The sequence below is a fragment of the Carassius gibelio genome, chromosome A17, assembly GCF_023724105.1.
Source record: "Carassius gibelio isolate Cgi1373 ecotype wild population from Czech Republic chromosome A17, carGib1.2-hapl.c, whole genome shotgun sequence".
NCBI classification, from domain to species: domain Eukaryota; kingdom Metazoa; phylum Chordata; class Actinopteri; order Cypriniformes; family Cyprinidae; genus Carassius; species Carassius gibelio.
The window spans coordinates 13,114,182-13,132,138 of record NC_068387.1 but is presented as its reverse complement, the minus strand read 5'-3'; the positions used below and the strand labels follow the sequence as shown (position 1 = coordinate 13,132,138).

The following is a 17,957-nucleotide window of genomic DNA, read 5'->3' as shown; positions in this document are numbered from 1 at the left end:
TATCGCTGATACCAACGAGGAGATAAATAAAGTTCTGCCTATTAGTATGAAAAATTGGTGAACAAAATCCACACTGGAAAAAGCTAAAACCTACAACGTTAATTGGTTTTAATTCCCTTATGCAGGGGTGTAAAATACTGAAGGACACAAAAAGTTCACCAAAAAAAATAAACATTTGCTGAAAAATTACTCAAGCTCAAATTATCAATTCATGTTTTGTAACGTTTGTAAAGATGCGTTTTTGTAATAAATTCATCATGTTTTTAACTTCAAACCAATGCACCAGTCAAAAAAGTCCCATCTATATTTGGAGAGAAATATGCACAGATCAAGCACAAGACAATAATTATTATGGTGTTTTTAGGGGCCGTTCACATATCGCGCCTAAAAACGCGTGGAAAACGCTAGACGCGCCTCTTTTTCTTTCTTTCCAAAGCGCTCAGACAGAAACGCTCCTGAGGTGTCTGCCTTTGCTAAGCAACCATGACGTGCTCTCTCCATGAAGACGCGGAAATTTCAGCAAAGGATAAATGGATTTGCATCACTAAAAATCGCTCGCAGTAGCTCTGCTACTAAATTTATTTCAAAATGGCAATCCATATACAGCTATGAACAGCTGTTCCTTCATCTTGGCTGAGTTTTCAACGTTGTTACGGGAAAGGATGAAGCTGATTGGTTAGCTCTTGTCACATGACCCGCGGTGCGCTTGCGGCATTCTGAAAAGTTGAGATGTTTTTAACTGGATGTTTTTAACTCATAATGGAAGCGACGGTGCGACGCGCCCATTTTTTCCAGGCGCGTCCGCACCGTCGCTTCCATTATGAGCGCGCATGCCAATCGCCTACATTGGAAATAACGAACTTGCGTGCGCAAAAGACGCGATATGTGAACGGCCCCTTAATCCGCTCTCATTCTGACCGCACACATTCACTGCAGTGGATCCACTGGTGAACAAGGGAAATAATGCTAAATTCTGTTGTGATGAAGAAACAAAGTCATCTACATCTTGGTTGGCATGAGGTTGAGTAAACCTTCAGCAAATTAGCTGTAACTATTGCTTTAAATATTATTTGGTTTTGCCTAAATACTATGGAACTTTTTGCACATCTGCCTATATATATTCAAATTCAATCTACAGACCACCATTATTAAACTTGTTTTTCAGGAATTACACATCAGCTGTTATGAAAATAACTTTTAAAAAATGCTCAAAAGAACCCCCAAAATTAAGCTTTATCAGCTCAAGTGGCCACAAGCACACTGGTTCCATGGGTTCATTTGGACACTGCCATTTGAAAAGCAGAGAATTAACAGAGAAGAGGCTGAAAAATAATGAATGTAAACCCACTGCATCATCACACCAAGAGTGCAGTGGCACAGTCTGATACTGACACTAACACATTGTCCAAGAGTTGACGGTCCACTGCGTCAACTCAGTTTAGTGACTCGGAGTAATCACTTTACTCCATTTCAGTGCACTAAAGTGAAGCTTTCAGATAAATTGTCTTCTAAAATTGTTCCTCTCTGACATCTTCTCCATCAGTGCAAGAACAGCCAGATGTGCAATGCTCATTCCAGAACAAAAGCAGCAAAACACATTTATTTGCACTTTAAAGGGTCATAAAACTTTATGATTTAGCAGAGGTATTTGTGTACATACATTTGTGAAGACATATATTGGTTTTAATTTTTGTATAGAACTGGTTTTTGCACGGTTTTCACCTTCCAGGTTTAAAATCGTGTTTATTTCTCAGTTTGTGAAATGGCAAATGACTACAGTACTTTGATGACGTGTAGTTGTCTCACAATTACTCATGAAACTGCATGTTCTTATCCTGCATATATTAACTGACTTAATATATGTTAATGAAACATTCATAGATCGAAGAAAGGAGTGTTTCTTTTTACTATGTAAGAGTTCGACACAAAAGCAATTCATTCATTTTGTGAGTTTAACAGGTTTTTACAGGCGTTTACATTCAAACCATCAAAAGGCTTATATAAACGCTGCAAAATAACCTTTAAAAGTTATTAGAGGTGCAACAGAATGTTCTTTTTTTGATGCAGAGTGCAAGTGCAAATGTGGATTTATTTGTTGCTTTAACTCAATGGGAGTAAAATGAAACTGTCTGGAACTGAAGTCTCCTGTGTTGTCTCTCTTCCCCCTCCACTCCACAGCACACCACTCCCAATTCTGTAGCATTTTTTCAAAACTGTGGTGAGAACTAACCATTGCTGAAACAGGGTTTCATGACCTAGTGATTTTACAGTGATTTTATGAAAGATTTATAGGCCATTTTTAGGCCTTATAAAAAAATACATATTTTCAAAAGATGAGCACAATTAAATAAGAAACCTTCTTGTTTATCAAAATTCTAAATAAGTTCACAGGTTCTCCTTTCCTTTTTATAAAGACAAAACTAATTCTGGTTATAATAATCACTGTAAAGACGATTTTATTTTGTTTTGATTACTTTTTAGCTAATTACCATTATCACTGTTCATTAATGCAGATACCAAAATGATGTTTACTCAACAAACCAATAAAACAACAGCATCTCTTAATACATGGGACAGAACATACTGGTTGCATCCTGAAATACTGTGAGCTTTTCCTTTTCTTTAATGCTGTCTCTGAAGATATACAAGATACATTGGCTGCCATTAGAGGTCGTATTGTTCTGGCAAACAAGATTTTCCTCTATAGTCAACACATTCATCATTTACAAACACATAATAACAGTCTTCATAATGCAACATCTGTGTGTGTGAATCAGCATTAGGGCAAACAGAACAAAAGGAACGACTTCACAAGACTGCAACTTATATCTAATAAAATAAAATAATTATATTAATAAATCACACTCAAATGAGAGAAGCTGAAAAAGGGCCCTAATAAAGGCATGCCATCTAGCTTTCCAACTACCCATCTTTATTACTGTTGTGATAAATAAGCAAGCTTTAATAGTTTGGCTCTACAAATTAATAACATCTCCTGTAACAAAATTTGATAACTATATCCTGCTAATTTGTGTAATAAATAAATAAATAAATAAATAACGTTTGTATATTTTTTTTTCAGAAAAATCAAATGATAACCTGCTAATAGGTTAATTATAAGTCACTTATAAACAAATATAAGTGACTTAATAAGTCACAAATAAACAACAAATTATATGCATTTTTACTGTGTAATTTTACTGTGTTTGTTTGCTTTTTGCAAGAAAATAAGTCAGTTTATGTTTTATGTTATTTAGTTTATGTTTATTTTTAAATTTTTGTGTCATGTGTTACCCTTACAGTATAGAAGTACTGGCCATGTTTTATATACAGGCTACTTACAAACAAGTATATTTTATGTTACATGTAGTATATTTTAAAATAAATGTAATATAAGTCTCTGGTGTTCCCCAGGATGTGTCTGTGAAGTTTCCGCTCAAAATATTCCACAGATAATTTATTATACAATTTTGAAAATGCCTATTTTGAGTGGAAGCAGAAACACGCTGTTTTTTGGGCCTGTGTCTTTAAATGCAAATTATCTGCTGCTCCACCTCCCCCTTTTCCAAAATAAGGCTGCACCGTTATAGCTCGGACCTGCTAAAAACATCTGTTTTGGTTCTGATTATCATGTTTATTGCACTGAAATAATTTGTTTGAAACCATATGTTGTTTAAGCTTCTGATATATGGTTTACTGAGTGCACCCATCCAAAGCACACGGACAGAAAACGGCTGTCACAGCTGTCTCAGGCTCCAGACTAACATTTGAGAGCAGTGGCACCAGTGCCACGAAGTTCTACAGATGGTGACGCCAGGAGCAGATTTGGTTGTGCAGGGGGTGGTGTGTGGTTATTCAAAATAAAGATAATTTAATCATAAAATCACTATTGTTTTGCATTAATAAGTGCAGTTACTTACAATATTTCATGTTCATTTCTTGTTTATTTTTCTTTTGTTATTGTTTATACAGATTTGACAATAAAGCACTTAACTTGAGTTAAGATGCATACAAAATTTACTTTTATTAACAACAGTAACGGTTGCAAAATCTACTTTTTATATACAAAAAATGTACTGTATATGTTCCACTATTATTAAATGTACCATTATTCTTCTAGCATATGGAGCTGACCAGCTTCAGTGATGTGTGATTAAGTAGCAAATTGAAGAAAAGTGTGTGACTTTTCTTACTTCCATATACACACAAAAAAAGTTTAATATTCTGACAAAATCTGATTTCTTGATGATTTGATCATTTCAAAATACAGGGAAAAAGTAGAAATGAATGACTAATAAGCAGATAAGTGCTGCTCTGCTGCTGTCTACTGGTTATAATTGTGATTTGATGTATTTTTGTGTTTGTTTACAAAGTTTATTTTGTTCATCCCATTAAAAACAACATTTAAACTGGATCAACTTAGAGCTTTAAAGGGCTGGAAATAGTTGTGTGAAATGCTTAAAAGTCATTGTAAAGTGGTTGAATTTCTCTCTCGAAAGGTTGTACAAACCCTAAAATTAATGAATGATGTATCTGACTATTGGCAGAAAAAGTGGTCGCAGTCTGGAGCACTAAACTAATTTCTCTTTCACCCAGAAGTTTACGTAAAAACACACAAGTTACAAAAACGGTTATGTCTGTGAAGGTAAACTACTGGGAAATAAATTGCACGTTTATTTCAGATCTGTGTGGCAGCAGCAATATACAGTAAATAAATCAATAAATCCACTGCTCTGTTGTCTCCTCTGAGGCTGGGACTCTAAACAGTGTTCTGTGCTCGTCTTTGCAGCCAAAGAACAGTGTTTTTTAAGGTCGATGAAATATTACGGATCAAGTAGACTGATAACTGATATTTTGAGCCGATATATATGTCTGTTGTAACAATGAAAATTAATGTCAAAATTAAGAAAATCAAGAGCTCTGACAAAAACTGCCTTCCCTGGTGTTTATTGAGTGTAGTAATCCCACAGTAAACTCTTTATTTTAACCTGTTAACCTGTCACTCACGTTTTTGAAGATAGACTTGAATGTGCATGATACAAACTTTTTATAATTCAAATCCAAAATTTTGATAATTCATGACTGAAAACATTTTGTAACATGATTTTGATGTACCATGGTAATGCAATGTCTGATTTTAAAATGGGTTTTGAAGGATGAATTTTGAGATTTTATGTTTTCAAGTGATATATAACTTCTGATGATTTCTAAAATGGGATAGAGAAAAAGGCAACGAGGAAGTCTTTTTTATAAACAAAGGTTCAAAACTCCTTTTGTAATGTAGATTTCTGAGGGTGCACTCTTGTCATAAATTAATCTATTACTTTTCCTACATCATTTTTTACAAAAAATATTGGTAAAATATATATTTGGGAGTCTTAGACCTTTCTAACGATATATAGTTTGTCAAGATTAGATTAGATTTGATTGTAATATAGTATAGTCAACGTAGGCGTCCCGTATACGGGACGGGTTGACAATTAACAGGTTAAAGAGTTAAACTCTTTATTTTTTGGCAAACAAGGGGTTTACCTTTAAAACTAAAACATGGAAGAAATTGTGTATTGTGTGATTATTCTTTTAAACAAAAGTAATTCTTGTCCAAACCCCATTTCACAGCTTTACCTTTCACACACCCAGTTTGAGAGCAGTGTTTTTATTCTTGAAATCATGAGCGCTTGTCCTCCTAATTAAAAATTAAGGAGCAACTTCTGATCAAGAATCAAACATTCTGATCAAAAATTAGCCTTCCAAATACGAGGTGAACTCGTTTACAGGGGCATTTTCTTCACCTTTGCAATGGCATAATTTTTATCTGTCAAATTAAAAAATGTATATCTGCATAAATGTATAAGCTTTTTAAAATTTCTATTTAAAACAATATTATAAGTAGAATAAGACAAATAAGTTACCAATCATATGAAATTAGTACTAATAAAAAAAAACGTATTTGTACTACAGAGTGTGCACAGAAGGCCACAATAGTGGCTTGTAGGTACATTTTCAGATGTTAATGAGGTGGCATGAAAGCAATAAAATATTCATATGGAGATCAATTTTTTAAATATATAATTTTGAATACAGAAATATTAAATGATTTAACTGAAATTATAGTTAAAAATTAAACTCACGTCAGCAGATGGTAGCAATTCACAGATTTGATCAAAGAACTACTAATTCAATTTATTTTTTGAATGGCTGAATCATTCAGCAATGAAGCAAGTGACGGTTTTTATGAATGGGTAATCATTAATCACTTACTAGATTCGTTCAAAAACGCACTTACATTCATGAATGAAACACCTCTGTGTTTGGTTTTAGAGATGCTAAGCAGTGGAGATATTACTATATTAGGAACTATCTTCGTTGATGAAATAGAGCAAAGTCAGGAGGTACTTGTTTATAGAACTGCTGAATTAAATCAATATTACCTTTGCAAACTCTCTAACTATTAAAAGCTGTCACTCTTCTTATCACAGTCTGTGGGTGCACAGAAAATGAAAGCATGCGAGTGAGTCCTCAAGCTTCAAAAGCATGTGCGAATTATATGTTCCGTCATCTTTCATCGCGTTATAAAGACGGACCCTGCAGGAATTAGAATTGTTATTTATAGCAGCAATCCTGCGCTGAAATTCAAGTCCTGCTCTGTGTTCTCTGTTAGTAACCCCACTGTGAATGATGTGAGCGGCGTTATGTTGTTAGTGAGAAGCTACAGCCATGGCAGGGATGATTTTTGGTGTTTTGGAAAACAACAGTAATGCGCCACGTGTTTCTTTCCCCAAATTATTTTTCCAGTTGACGGAAATCAGAGTCAATTAGCACATTTCATAAGTTATTTTATCGACAAATCGGTTTTGAATGGTGGGGGAATCGTTAATCGGTCGACCCCTAGAACAGAAATCAAAATTACAGATTATGGGGCGGTAATATTATAATATATAATCCGTTTACCACGTCACCAAGGGAGAGAAATCTGATGCGCTCGTTTTCTCAGACGCTTGCAGAAAAAGGTTTACCAAAACTAAGTTACTGGGTTCATATTTTTCAGGTTCCCTTGGTTGGTACAGTATGTGTACCGTGGTCCTGATTATAGCACTTAAAACCCAGAAAAGTCAGATTTTCATGATATGTCACCTTTATCAAAGCATATTTTGACAATATTGACAATGAAGTACAGTGTTATAAGTAAAACACGCAAGCACCAAAACACTATCTTGCAATACTTGAAACATTTTTATTGTTTATGGTGGTTTCTGACAAACACTGCTGCATTTCTTTTTACCATACATTTAGTAAAATCTAGTATAATTTAAAAAAGTATTTTGATGGTTAATCAGTTTACTCATTTAAAATGAGCACTGTTCAATTTCTAAAGTAGTTCAAATTGAGCGTTATTTTAAAAGGTATCTCACCATGGGAAATGCCTTAAGCCCTGTTCACACCGCCAGTGACAGAGTGACATAATCCCATGCATTTTCAAAGGAGCGCTGGCGACTTGAGTTTGAATAATACACTAATACATAAATTGGTTCAAGTTGTTAGTCATATGATGCAGTGAGCAGTTTAGGTTAATGATTTAATGCACGAGCACTGCTGTAGTTTATATAACAACACTTTCCAACAGCAGAATGCCACTTTTATGTCTTTTGAGTCTAATTCCTAGTCATATTAGAATGATAGCTTAGTTTTACCAGCAATACATATTTGCGATTGCATAGTTTTACCGGCAATATATATTTGTGATTGCATTTTCTGCCAAGACGTGCAGTCTAACAATAACATTGGAGCAAGCAGTAGAAACGCCCACAAGTGTCTTCACAGCATGAGTCTAGCGACACACAGCAAAAAAGTCACTGGTGGTGTGAACGGGGCTTCAGGTGTGATTGACTATGGAAGCAGCAATCACACCACATCTATCCGCAGGGCAAATCAATTACAGCTCATGATCAGGAACCCAACCCCTTCCAATATATATATACTGCTGAAATGGCATTCTAAGCAAGCTCTTCCCCAGTGCCAAGAAGGGAAGCATGGTGAGATACCTCACTCTGTTTTCAGGGATGGAAAGATATGGCCAACTCTCGTAACGCATGCTTTCCTAAGCTGCCAGACAGACCCAGCGTAAATGGAAGATAACCTTTAAATTCACTCAAGTCTATGGCGCAGATCAGGTAAAATATGATAAATGTATGAGGGGAAGCCCAGATAGCTCTCCTACCAAAATCCCCTTGAACAGAGCCCACCTGGGAATTGAGAGCAAATAGCTGTATAGGCCTCCTCGAATCACCTCCACCATTCAATGGGAAAGGTGCTGCAAGGAGATTGGCTTACCCTTACATTGAGCAGCCCATGAAACAAATAACTGATCATTCTTTCTGAATGATTTTGTCTTATATACATAATGGCATAAAGGCCATACCAGATTCAACATATGGAAATCACACTCCTGCTTTAAAGCAAATTGAGGGAGGTCAAATGCACTTTATTCCAAGGCAGTGCAGTTATAAACTGGATCACTGACCATCAGTGTTGTGCCTAAACGCGTTCATTGAACGATAGTTCATGAACTCGTTCATATTTTGGGCGAACGTGAACTGAACATGCTGTATTAATGCCTGATGAACGTTACGGTCAACTCGTTCATTCTGGTGTCTGTGAACGGCACGCTCTCTCAGGTTAACTTCGCTCAATAGGGTGCCAGATTTCTATAGAGCCTTCCAGGCGAAAACCCGGCTAAAACACACCGTAAACGGGTCTTAATATGTAGCGGAAAAACACCCAATCTGGCAACACCAGCCACCAGTGTCGCACCGCCGTCCGCCGCATGCGTGACGCGTCATCAAAAAAAAAAAAATCATGTAGGCGACAGCTGCATGTAGCTAGAAGGCGTATGATCATTTAAAAGAATTGTATGATGTTTATGACAAGGTCGGTGAGAATGGGAGACAAAGAATTAAAGCAACAAGGGGGAAGTGCTGTCCCCTCAATGCTAATGTAAACCCTGGTTGGATAAGAACTCAAAATTGGATATGAAGATGAAATCTGACGCATAGCTTCACTGTTAAAACTGATAAAATAATTGCTGTCTGTGATTCTATATAGGCGGTTGCATAAAATTTTGAAAAATAATAGCTTGCAGCAACATATGGAAAAAAAGAACTATGAACTAGTTCATTTTTGGAACTTAGTGAACTTAGTTAAAAATTTTGTAGTTTGAACTATGAACTGAACTAGTTCATTTTAAAATTTGTGAATTGAACTTTGAACTAGTTCATGTAGAAAGTGAACTTTCCCAACACTGTAGATGGGTATCTCTCAGAAGTCCCCATCCCCAGGAGCAATAACCCTCTCGAATTTTTGAAGACAAATCAAGGCCGCTTTCCTGACCTGGCGCAGATGGCACGCAGGTAGGCTCCTTGTATGGGAAATTAATTTAAGATTTTATTTATATTTTGGATTATGGAAACACTTTATAAGTAGTTTCTATTTTTAACATTAACTAACAATGAAAAACCCTTATTAAAAGCATTTATTAATCTTAATGTTAACATTTACTAATACAGTATTAAAATTAAGTATCACATTTGTAATTTCTGAATTAAAAAGTATCAAAAGTGGTAGGCCTATTTGTTAAAATTGTTAATGCACTTATACTAACATGAACTAAATATTTTTTATTATCTTACATTAACGAAGATTAACAAATACCATAACAAATGTATTGCTCATTGTTAGTTAATGCAATAATGTTAACAAACATTATAAAGTGTTACTACCTATATTTTATATGTATTTTGTGAAAATTCTGAACTATTTTCAGTGTGGTAAAATAGTAGGCCTACACTGGGTTTCAACCATTTCATTATCTTGAAGACATTGTTCGTTTTGAAATGAGCAACTGTCAGAAAACTGCAATAAAATTTTCAACTATTCTGCAGGTACTTGTCTGCTCCATGCACAAGCACCAACAGTGAGAGACTGTTTAGTGCTGCATCTCTTGTCCATACCTGCAAACTCAGAAGGCCTGGAAAAGGTGACAGATTGGCAAAATAAATGGAAAAAATGCGAAACACCGCGTTCGGTATTCGGCCTTCGGCCTTCGGCCAAGCATTTCATTATTATTCGGCTTCGGCCAAGAATTTCATTTCGGTGCATCCCTAATAATAAGTGATAAATTGATCATAATTAATTTATTGTTTGATTGAAAATGAGTCACACAAAAATAAAACGTTATGAACATAGTCTGCTTACTTAGTAGAGTCGGTTTCTGTTTATTTGTAGTCACAATAGCCTATATGCACCACATTTAGAAAGAATGATCATTTCAATATTTTTATAAAAGCTCCCAAACAAAAACCATTATTATACTTTTATGACATAGGCTACGCGGAGCTCAACTCTCAAGACTAGACTTATGACAGATAAAATGATAAAGAATAAGAAGTCGATGTCTGATTTCTTCAAGTAGTCGCATTTACCATGTTTACTATAGTAATGTTTATGCCTAGCATGCATAGCCTTTTCCATCACTTATAAATATTTCTGCATTGTATAGGGATTATAATCCACATCGGATCAAGTTATTTCAAACACTCGCTGCCGACTGAAAGTGAGTTTTGAGCTCAACTTATTTTAAAAAGTTTTTTAATGCTGGTGTAACAGCTGTTTGCTTTATCAAATGATCTGTGGCGCTGACGCTCTCCAGATGCGGAGAAACTCAACTTTTGATCATAACTACTCCTCTAGCCCGCTTTCGCCGAAGGTTTTTGTCGGGGCAAAAAACACAGGCCTTTGGCCCCGAGGAAGCACCGTCAAGATACAATCAAGCACCGGAAGTGACAGTGGAAACGCGACTGGCCCTGGCACACACTCGCACGCCCGCTTTTGGCCCAACAGTGATAACAGGTCCTGGCACAATGGGAGTGGCCAGGGCTTTCTCTGAAGGAGTTGAACAATCTCTGCCAGCCACAGAATCCCCAGCCAACTAGGGCTATCAGGAGGAAAGATAATCCATTTATCTTACTCTGGTGGGAGAAGTTAAACTCAGCAGTGGAAATGCGTAAAGCAACACATCTGGCCACGCGTGTGCGAGTACATCCACATCCAAAGGTGCTTCGTCCACAAGAAAAAAAGTGTCTGTCTGTAAAGCAGATACTTTGTGTACTACCAATCATTATTTTTTTTTCCAGTTACTTCATAAATGAATAATTGCAATATTATCTCCTTTTTTCAATTTAGCATTCATATTGCTGTCTCATCTGCTTTCCTGTACGTATTACACATTTTATTAATAAATTGTATTCCTATTTTGTTTTAGTTTTTTTAATCGTCTTTGTCCAGTGAGCCACATTACAGTAAGCATTTAAATGCTTAACGTGCAAAGTATTGCTTTTATTTTTGCATTTGCAACATATGGTCTGAAAATTGAATTGTGAAGCGTTACACAGCCAGTTAGCCAGATGCCATGATTCTCCCCTCCGAGAGCATAGGGTATGCCACAGAGTCAATTCATCTAGTCTATTCATATCAAGTAATCATCTACAGTAGATAGGCAGATATCCTGAGACCCTTGTGTCTCAGTGGTGATAGTGCTGCTTCTATGCACCTCCTGAATAAATGTGGAGCTAGGCTTAGCCCAGACGGAAGCATAAAAAAATTGGTACGCTTCACTCTGAAAGAAAATTTAAAGCGTTAGTTCACCCAAAAATGAAAATTATGTAATTAATAACTCACCCTCATGTTGTTCCAAACCAGTAAGACCTCCATTTATCTTCAGAACACAGTTTAAGATATTTTAGATTTAGTCCGAGAGCTCGCAGTCCTTCCATTGAAGCTGTGTGAACGGTATACTGTCCATGTCCAGAAAGGTAAGAAACATCATCAAAGTAGTCCAATGTGACATCAGGGGGTCAGTTAGAATTTTTTGAAGCATCGTAAATACATTTTGGTCTAAAAATAGCTAAAACTACGACTTTATTCAGCATTGTCTTCTCTTCCGTGTCTGTTGTGAGAGAGTTCAAAACAAAGCAGTTTGTCATATCCGTTTAAAATATCTCAAAATGTGTTCCGAAGATAAATGGAGGTCTTACTGGTTTGGAACGACACCAGGGTGAGTTATTAATGACATAATTTTCATTTTTGGGTGAACCAACCCTTTAAGATACTTTCTTTGTGCATGTTTAATGTTTATATGAAAGTAAGCATTGACATTGACCACATAAAGCCACTCTCACCCTTGCAGATTGAGCGAGAAAGATCTCCAACTGGGAGCATTCAGAATTTTGTACTTTCTTAAGTGCTTGTTTAGAACATGCAGGTCCAATATCAGGCGTAAACCCCATTTTTTTTGGAATTAGAAAATAATGGGACTAATAGCCCTTCTGAGTTTCCCACTCTGGAACTCATCTTATAGCTATTTTCTCTAAAAGGGAGGATACTTCTGCTTCCAGCACTCAAGCCGAATCCCCTGTTGCTACAGATGCTATAACCCATTGAAAGTAGGGGTGTGACGGTTAGTATATAACCGTGAGACCGGCGGTTATAGTTGAACACCGTCATTATAACTCTATAACCGCCAAAACCGTGTCATTAAAATATTTTTTACAAACATTTTTTATCAAAAATTATTTTCATTTTTTAGATAGGATAATAAGATGTGCAATATATCGGGAGACATGGTTTTTACCACTTAATGAAGTTTTGTAAATCGTCAGACATGATATTTACCACTTTACATTAAATTTTGCTTTGTAGAAAACCTTTCTTAAAAACGAATTTCGTTTTGTACAAATTTTATCTTAATTTTAATAAATGTTTCATCAACCAATTGCATGTATTTTAATAAATAAAAGGCAAATATAGCAGACAATGATAACCGTGACATGGAAGGGCCAGCGCGCCGCGTTCACTTGCACTGCACTGTGAACTAGAGCGCATCTCATCGTAAATGAAACTCAGCGTAGGCCTATGCCTCATACATTAGCATTAAATATCTTTGCTGCATCCTTTCTAGAACAGACAATGGCTTTTTTTTTTGTGGCTCACATCAGCAAAGCATTGCATTGTCCATAGAGCGCAAAACAATCAGCAGATGGCGGGCGGGTGCGGCTTTGAAATTTGCTCATAAAACGTTGGCACGGATTATGAGTTTTGTGACAGATCTCCTTAATAAACGGAGGTCTGAAATCTCTGCCCCTTTACAGATCAGAGCACGCGCTAACGGGGAGTTAACCCGCTATCTCCACAGAACAACCAATTGACTCTACGGCAGATCCACTAGCATGGTGGCGAGACATTGAAACACGCTATCAGCTCCCCCAACCCCCCATTGTTTTCTTTGAATCCAGGGTCTGAAGTGCTTTGTGATCACTTATCAGACCACATTCTTCTGAAGGCTGAATCTTCTGCATTTGAATGTGTGGTATTACTGTGTGCAACACACTGAGCATTGTGTTTAGGGGAAGCGTTACTGCCCTTAACACAGCTTAAAACTATTTTGTCATCCGAACTCCACAACCTCCGCTTCTTTGCGGGTGGGGGAACAGGTGTGGGAGACTTGGGAGAAGACATCACAGAAAACCCTTTGTGCCCTCTGTCCCTCCCATGGAGACTGCGTCCTAGGTATCCCTCTTTTTTTTGCTAGAAGTGTGAATGGACCTAGACTTAGCAATGGCTGCTGCGAATGACTGCTTTTCTCAGGGTTTACAACTGCTTGGAGCAGTGAGTGGGATGAGCCGTCTGCTATGTGTTTTGGAGTCAGGTGAGCTCAAAAAACTCCCATTCTGTGTCAGAGGAACAGGCCACTGGGAAACAGGAGGATGCAGCGTTTTCTTACACAGCATGCAGATGTCAAAAGCCTCACCTTCCTTCTTTTGAAGTTTACATTTATAATTTCTCTCCGTTTCCAGTGCTCAAGAGGTTAAGCCAGAGCGACTTCTCGCTCACAACGGCAAGAGCCATAGTACGTCCACAATTCTGTATGGCACCACAAAAGGGAACTAGATTGCACACCTCCTCCAAAAGCTCAGCTTGACAGGCCATCAACAATAAAGTAGCGTTAAGGGCCCGCACGGTTGGCGCCATTGATCTATAAAGTTTTTGGAACATGGAAGCAGTGAAGCATTCCATTTTCTTCAGGAGGGAGGGGCTGGCAGATGAGAGAGTGGTCCACCAGTTCGGGTGCAGGTAGTGAACCACTGACTGTTGAACCGTGGGAGGTTAGAAAGTTTGATCTTCTCCATCTTGTTTACATTGAGTGAAGAGTAGCCCTTGACAGAAACTCTTTGAGAGAAGGGCTTATCCCACGCTCCCTTCATCTCTGCCACCACATGCCGGTAAAGCGGGAAGCAGTTGTTTTGCCGGGGGAAAGGCTTTTACTGTCGTAAATATCTAATTTAACTCCCCGGTCCCCCGGAGTTACTGGCCAAGCGATTTTAAGCTTAGCTGCTGCACTTTTACAAACCTCCACCAAGTCACAATCTATCACATTTGACAGCAGATCATCCGGCTCATCTTTGAGGAGGTGAGCTAACATACAGTACTGCCCTCCTCATCACCACCGTCCCGCTCCTCACCTTCCTCTAGCAGCTGTTGGTCGAGAAAAAAAACAAACAAACAAAAAAACTTACAGTTTAAGCTCGGAGGATTCAGAATCCATAATATCCCCTGACAGGAAAGATCACAAAGGACACCCATGCAAGTGATAAATATCGGAAGGGAACTCTACCGGAGATCATGAATCCACAAGCTGCCGGACTAGAGTGGGAAGGGGCATTTTTCCCTCTCTTCACCGCAATCATAAGCCTGGCTCACGGTGTGCGATTTTTGAAAATCCTAAAAGATTCCAATAATCCTAGGCTTAAATCTGTAGTCTTTGATAATTAGTTTGACATGTTCACCGACAGCTGATTAATGGACGTTTCGATCTAATTTTCCCTCCAACTTATTTCTGGCAGAGTCAGAAGATTTGGCGCACAATCCTACAGTGTGACTTCTCCTACATCGAATGTCAAACTGTCTTTGTTTTTCAAGACAAGCCATGAACACAATTAATGCTAGAGATTTCTTCTAACCCCATAAACTCCGGTACTCTCGTCCACCATTCATGAAGTTCATATGATACATTGCCTTCATATGATACATAAACACCAGTTACACCGCTGTTTTCATGTGGGTGTGTAGTGCTGCTTACACTATTCTTCTTTAACGCCGGTATTGCAGTTATTCATATACTTTTAATGATAGCCAACATTACAGCCCCACATGCAATGCAGCTCGAAGTCATTGAACATATAATGGGTTGCTAATGTAAAACTCCAGACAAGTTAACTTGCACGCACCTGTTTTTAATGCACCTTGAGTGTCGTACAGTCTGACATTAATGAGCAAACAATCAAACAGATTACAACTCCACCATGTTTTGTAACGTCAACCTAAACCGTATGCCTATGAACTGGATCAGTTAAGTCTTCATGGGGAAGAGATCAAGAATGCCGTTTCAGGCATCACAGCAGTATATATAGGAAGGCTGTGGGTTCCTGGTCACGAGCTGTGATTTTACTGCCCTGCGGACAGACATGATGTGACTGGTGCTATCATGCCTGAGGTTTTTCCTATAGTGAGATACAGAGCAATTTGTTTTTGAAAGAGAAACAAAATGGTTTGGTTAACAACATTTTTCAAAATATCTTCCTTTATGTTCTGCAAAAGAAAGAAAGTCATACAGATTTGAAATGACACTTGGGGGAGTTAATGATGACAGAATTTTCATTTTTGGGAAAAATGTCCACAATTAATTTGAGTAGCTTGATTTAGATCTTGATTTTTGCTGTCGAGTTGATCATAAATGGTTATGCAGCCATACACTATAGTCTGAAAACAGTGTTAAATATCTTTTAAAAAAATCTAAAGAAAGAATGAAGAGATTTTGGAGGTAAACAGCGTATTCATTTGTTTGCTGGTATTAGTTCAGACCCTCAGATGAGTTTGTTGCCACTGAGCTGACAGAACACAGGAAGTCAAACTCTTGTTAGCTGTTAAAGAGTCTGTCTTCAAAGGCATGAAAGACACAGGGCAAAGTGCCAAGGAAAGCGCAAGGGATGTTTGTTTTTTGTTTTTGTTTTTAGAATACACCCGTATGACAAATCTTGTTAAAATTTCAGTGAAAGAATAGACTCCTTTAGATGCTTTCAGCATTCGGAGAGAAAAAAATAATCAACAATAGTTTGACTGGGTTTCCAGCGGTGTAGTAACAACCAGCACAAACAACGGAGGCTCAATCTTGTGTTCTCACACGCTGGGTGTTGCCATCTGTGATTCTGAAAACCATGTGCTCCACAAGCTTCAGGGGAAGCCTGAGGTCTGGCTTGGAGGATTTTAGAGTGCCTCATGAAAAGGCTTTACCGTCCTTTTAGCATAAACACTTTAGCAGCAATAATAGACCAGGAGAGCTTCAACCCCATAAACAATCGGCCACAGCTGCAAACCCACAAACAGCTGAGTCGGGTTTTGGTGGCCACTCTTACCCACCGTCCTCTTCCCGAACACACCAGTAAATTTCACAGCTGTGACTATGGCACGGGACGAGGTAGTGTCTGATGGGTTTAAGATTAGCCACATGAAACGACTCTTCCCCATCAAGCATATGTGCGAGCTGGAAATCTCAGGGACACATGTCCTGAAGTTAATGAAGAACAACATTCCACAGCGTCTTAATTCAAATAGAAAAACTGTAATCAAAGAACTTTTGATGCAGCCTGAAGAATGTCTTGCCTTTGGGAATTGCAGAGATAAAAAAGGGACATGCCAGTCTGTAACTCAAATAACCCTAATGTCACTCTAAATTATCTTAATAAAAATGACACATTTGTTTCCTAGTGTCACCAGTGAGATACTGCACTTCTATAGGCTTCCAAGAACAGCGTTCAGTACATTGCTGTCAAGGGAAAACAACAATTAGTCATCGCTGATTAGTCAGCAGACATTTGTAATCATTCAAAGCACTGTTTGGAAATGAATCCTTAAAGATGCATGAGGAAGGAGATATTTTAAATATTTAAAACGGAGCATGAAAAGCTTGTTTATCCGGTCAGATTATTATTATTGTTTTTATAATTGCAAAAGTAAACTTTTTAAATGGGAAAGGATGGGAAGACTATAAACAAGTCTGAGATTTCATGGTCAAAGTGTGCAATACAACATACATTTTGTGAAGTGATGATAAAAATATATTAAAATTATATTGCAGTTTTAAATACATAAAAAATTTAAGTGAATGTCATTACAATACATACATTCACAGTATGACAAAATAAAATTTATTTTGAGATTTACCCAGGATAATCTTAAAGTAAAATGGTAATCTTAATGTAAAAATAGAAATTTGAACCAAGAAAAGCCTCCAAATTCCTGTGATGCACAAGTCAGACAAAATTAGGGAAGTACTAATATATATATATATATATATATATATATATATATATATATATATATATATATATAGTACTTCCCTAATTTTGTCTGACTTGTGCATCACAGGAATTTGGAGGCTTTTCTTGGTTCAAATTCTGTAAGTGTCTTTGTCCCTTAGTTCCACTGAAAGACATTTATATTAGCGCTGGCAGATCAGCAGAAAAGCAAATTTATTAAATTCATAGAAGCTATTATTTAGGGGTGTAACGGTTCACAAAATTCACGGTTCGGTTCGATACGATACACTGATGTCACGGTTCGGTTCGGTTCGGTTCGATACGTTTTAGATACAGCAAAATGTAAAAACATCTCAACTTTTCAGAATGCCGCAAGCGCACCGCGGGTCATGTGACAAGAACTAACCAATCAGCTTCATCCTTTCCCGTAACAACGTTGAGAGCTCAGCCAAGATGAAGGATCAGCTGATCATAGTTGTATATGGATTGCAATTTTGAAATAAATTTAGTAGCAGAGCTACTGCAAGCGAT

General features: G+C 37.4%; 1 protein-coding gene across 1 annotated transcript in view; it reads right to left on the bottom strand.

Annotated features, from left to right (window-relative positions):
- The window catches only part of LOC127933450 (bromo adjacent homology domain-containing 1 protein-like), a 39,078-nt gene that overhangs the window by 15,755 nt on the left and 5,366 nt on the right, over positions 1-17,957 (bottom strand). The gene's annotated exons all lie outside the window — the stretch shown is intronic.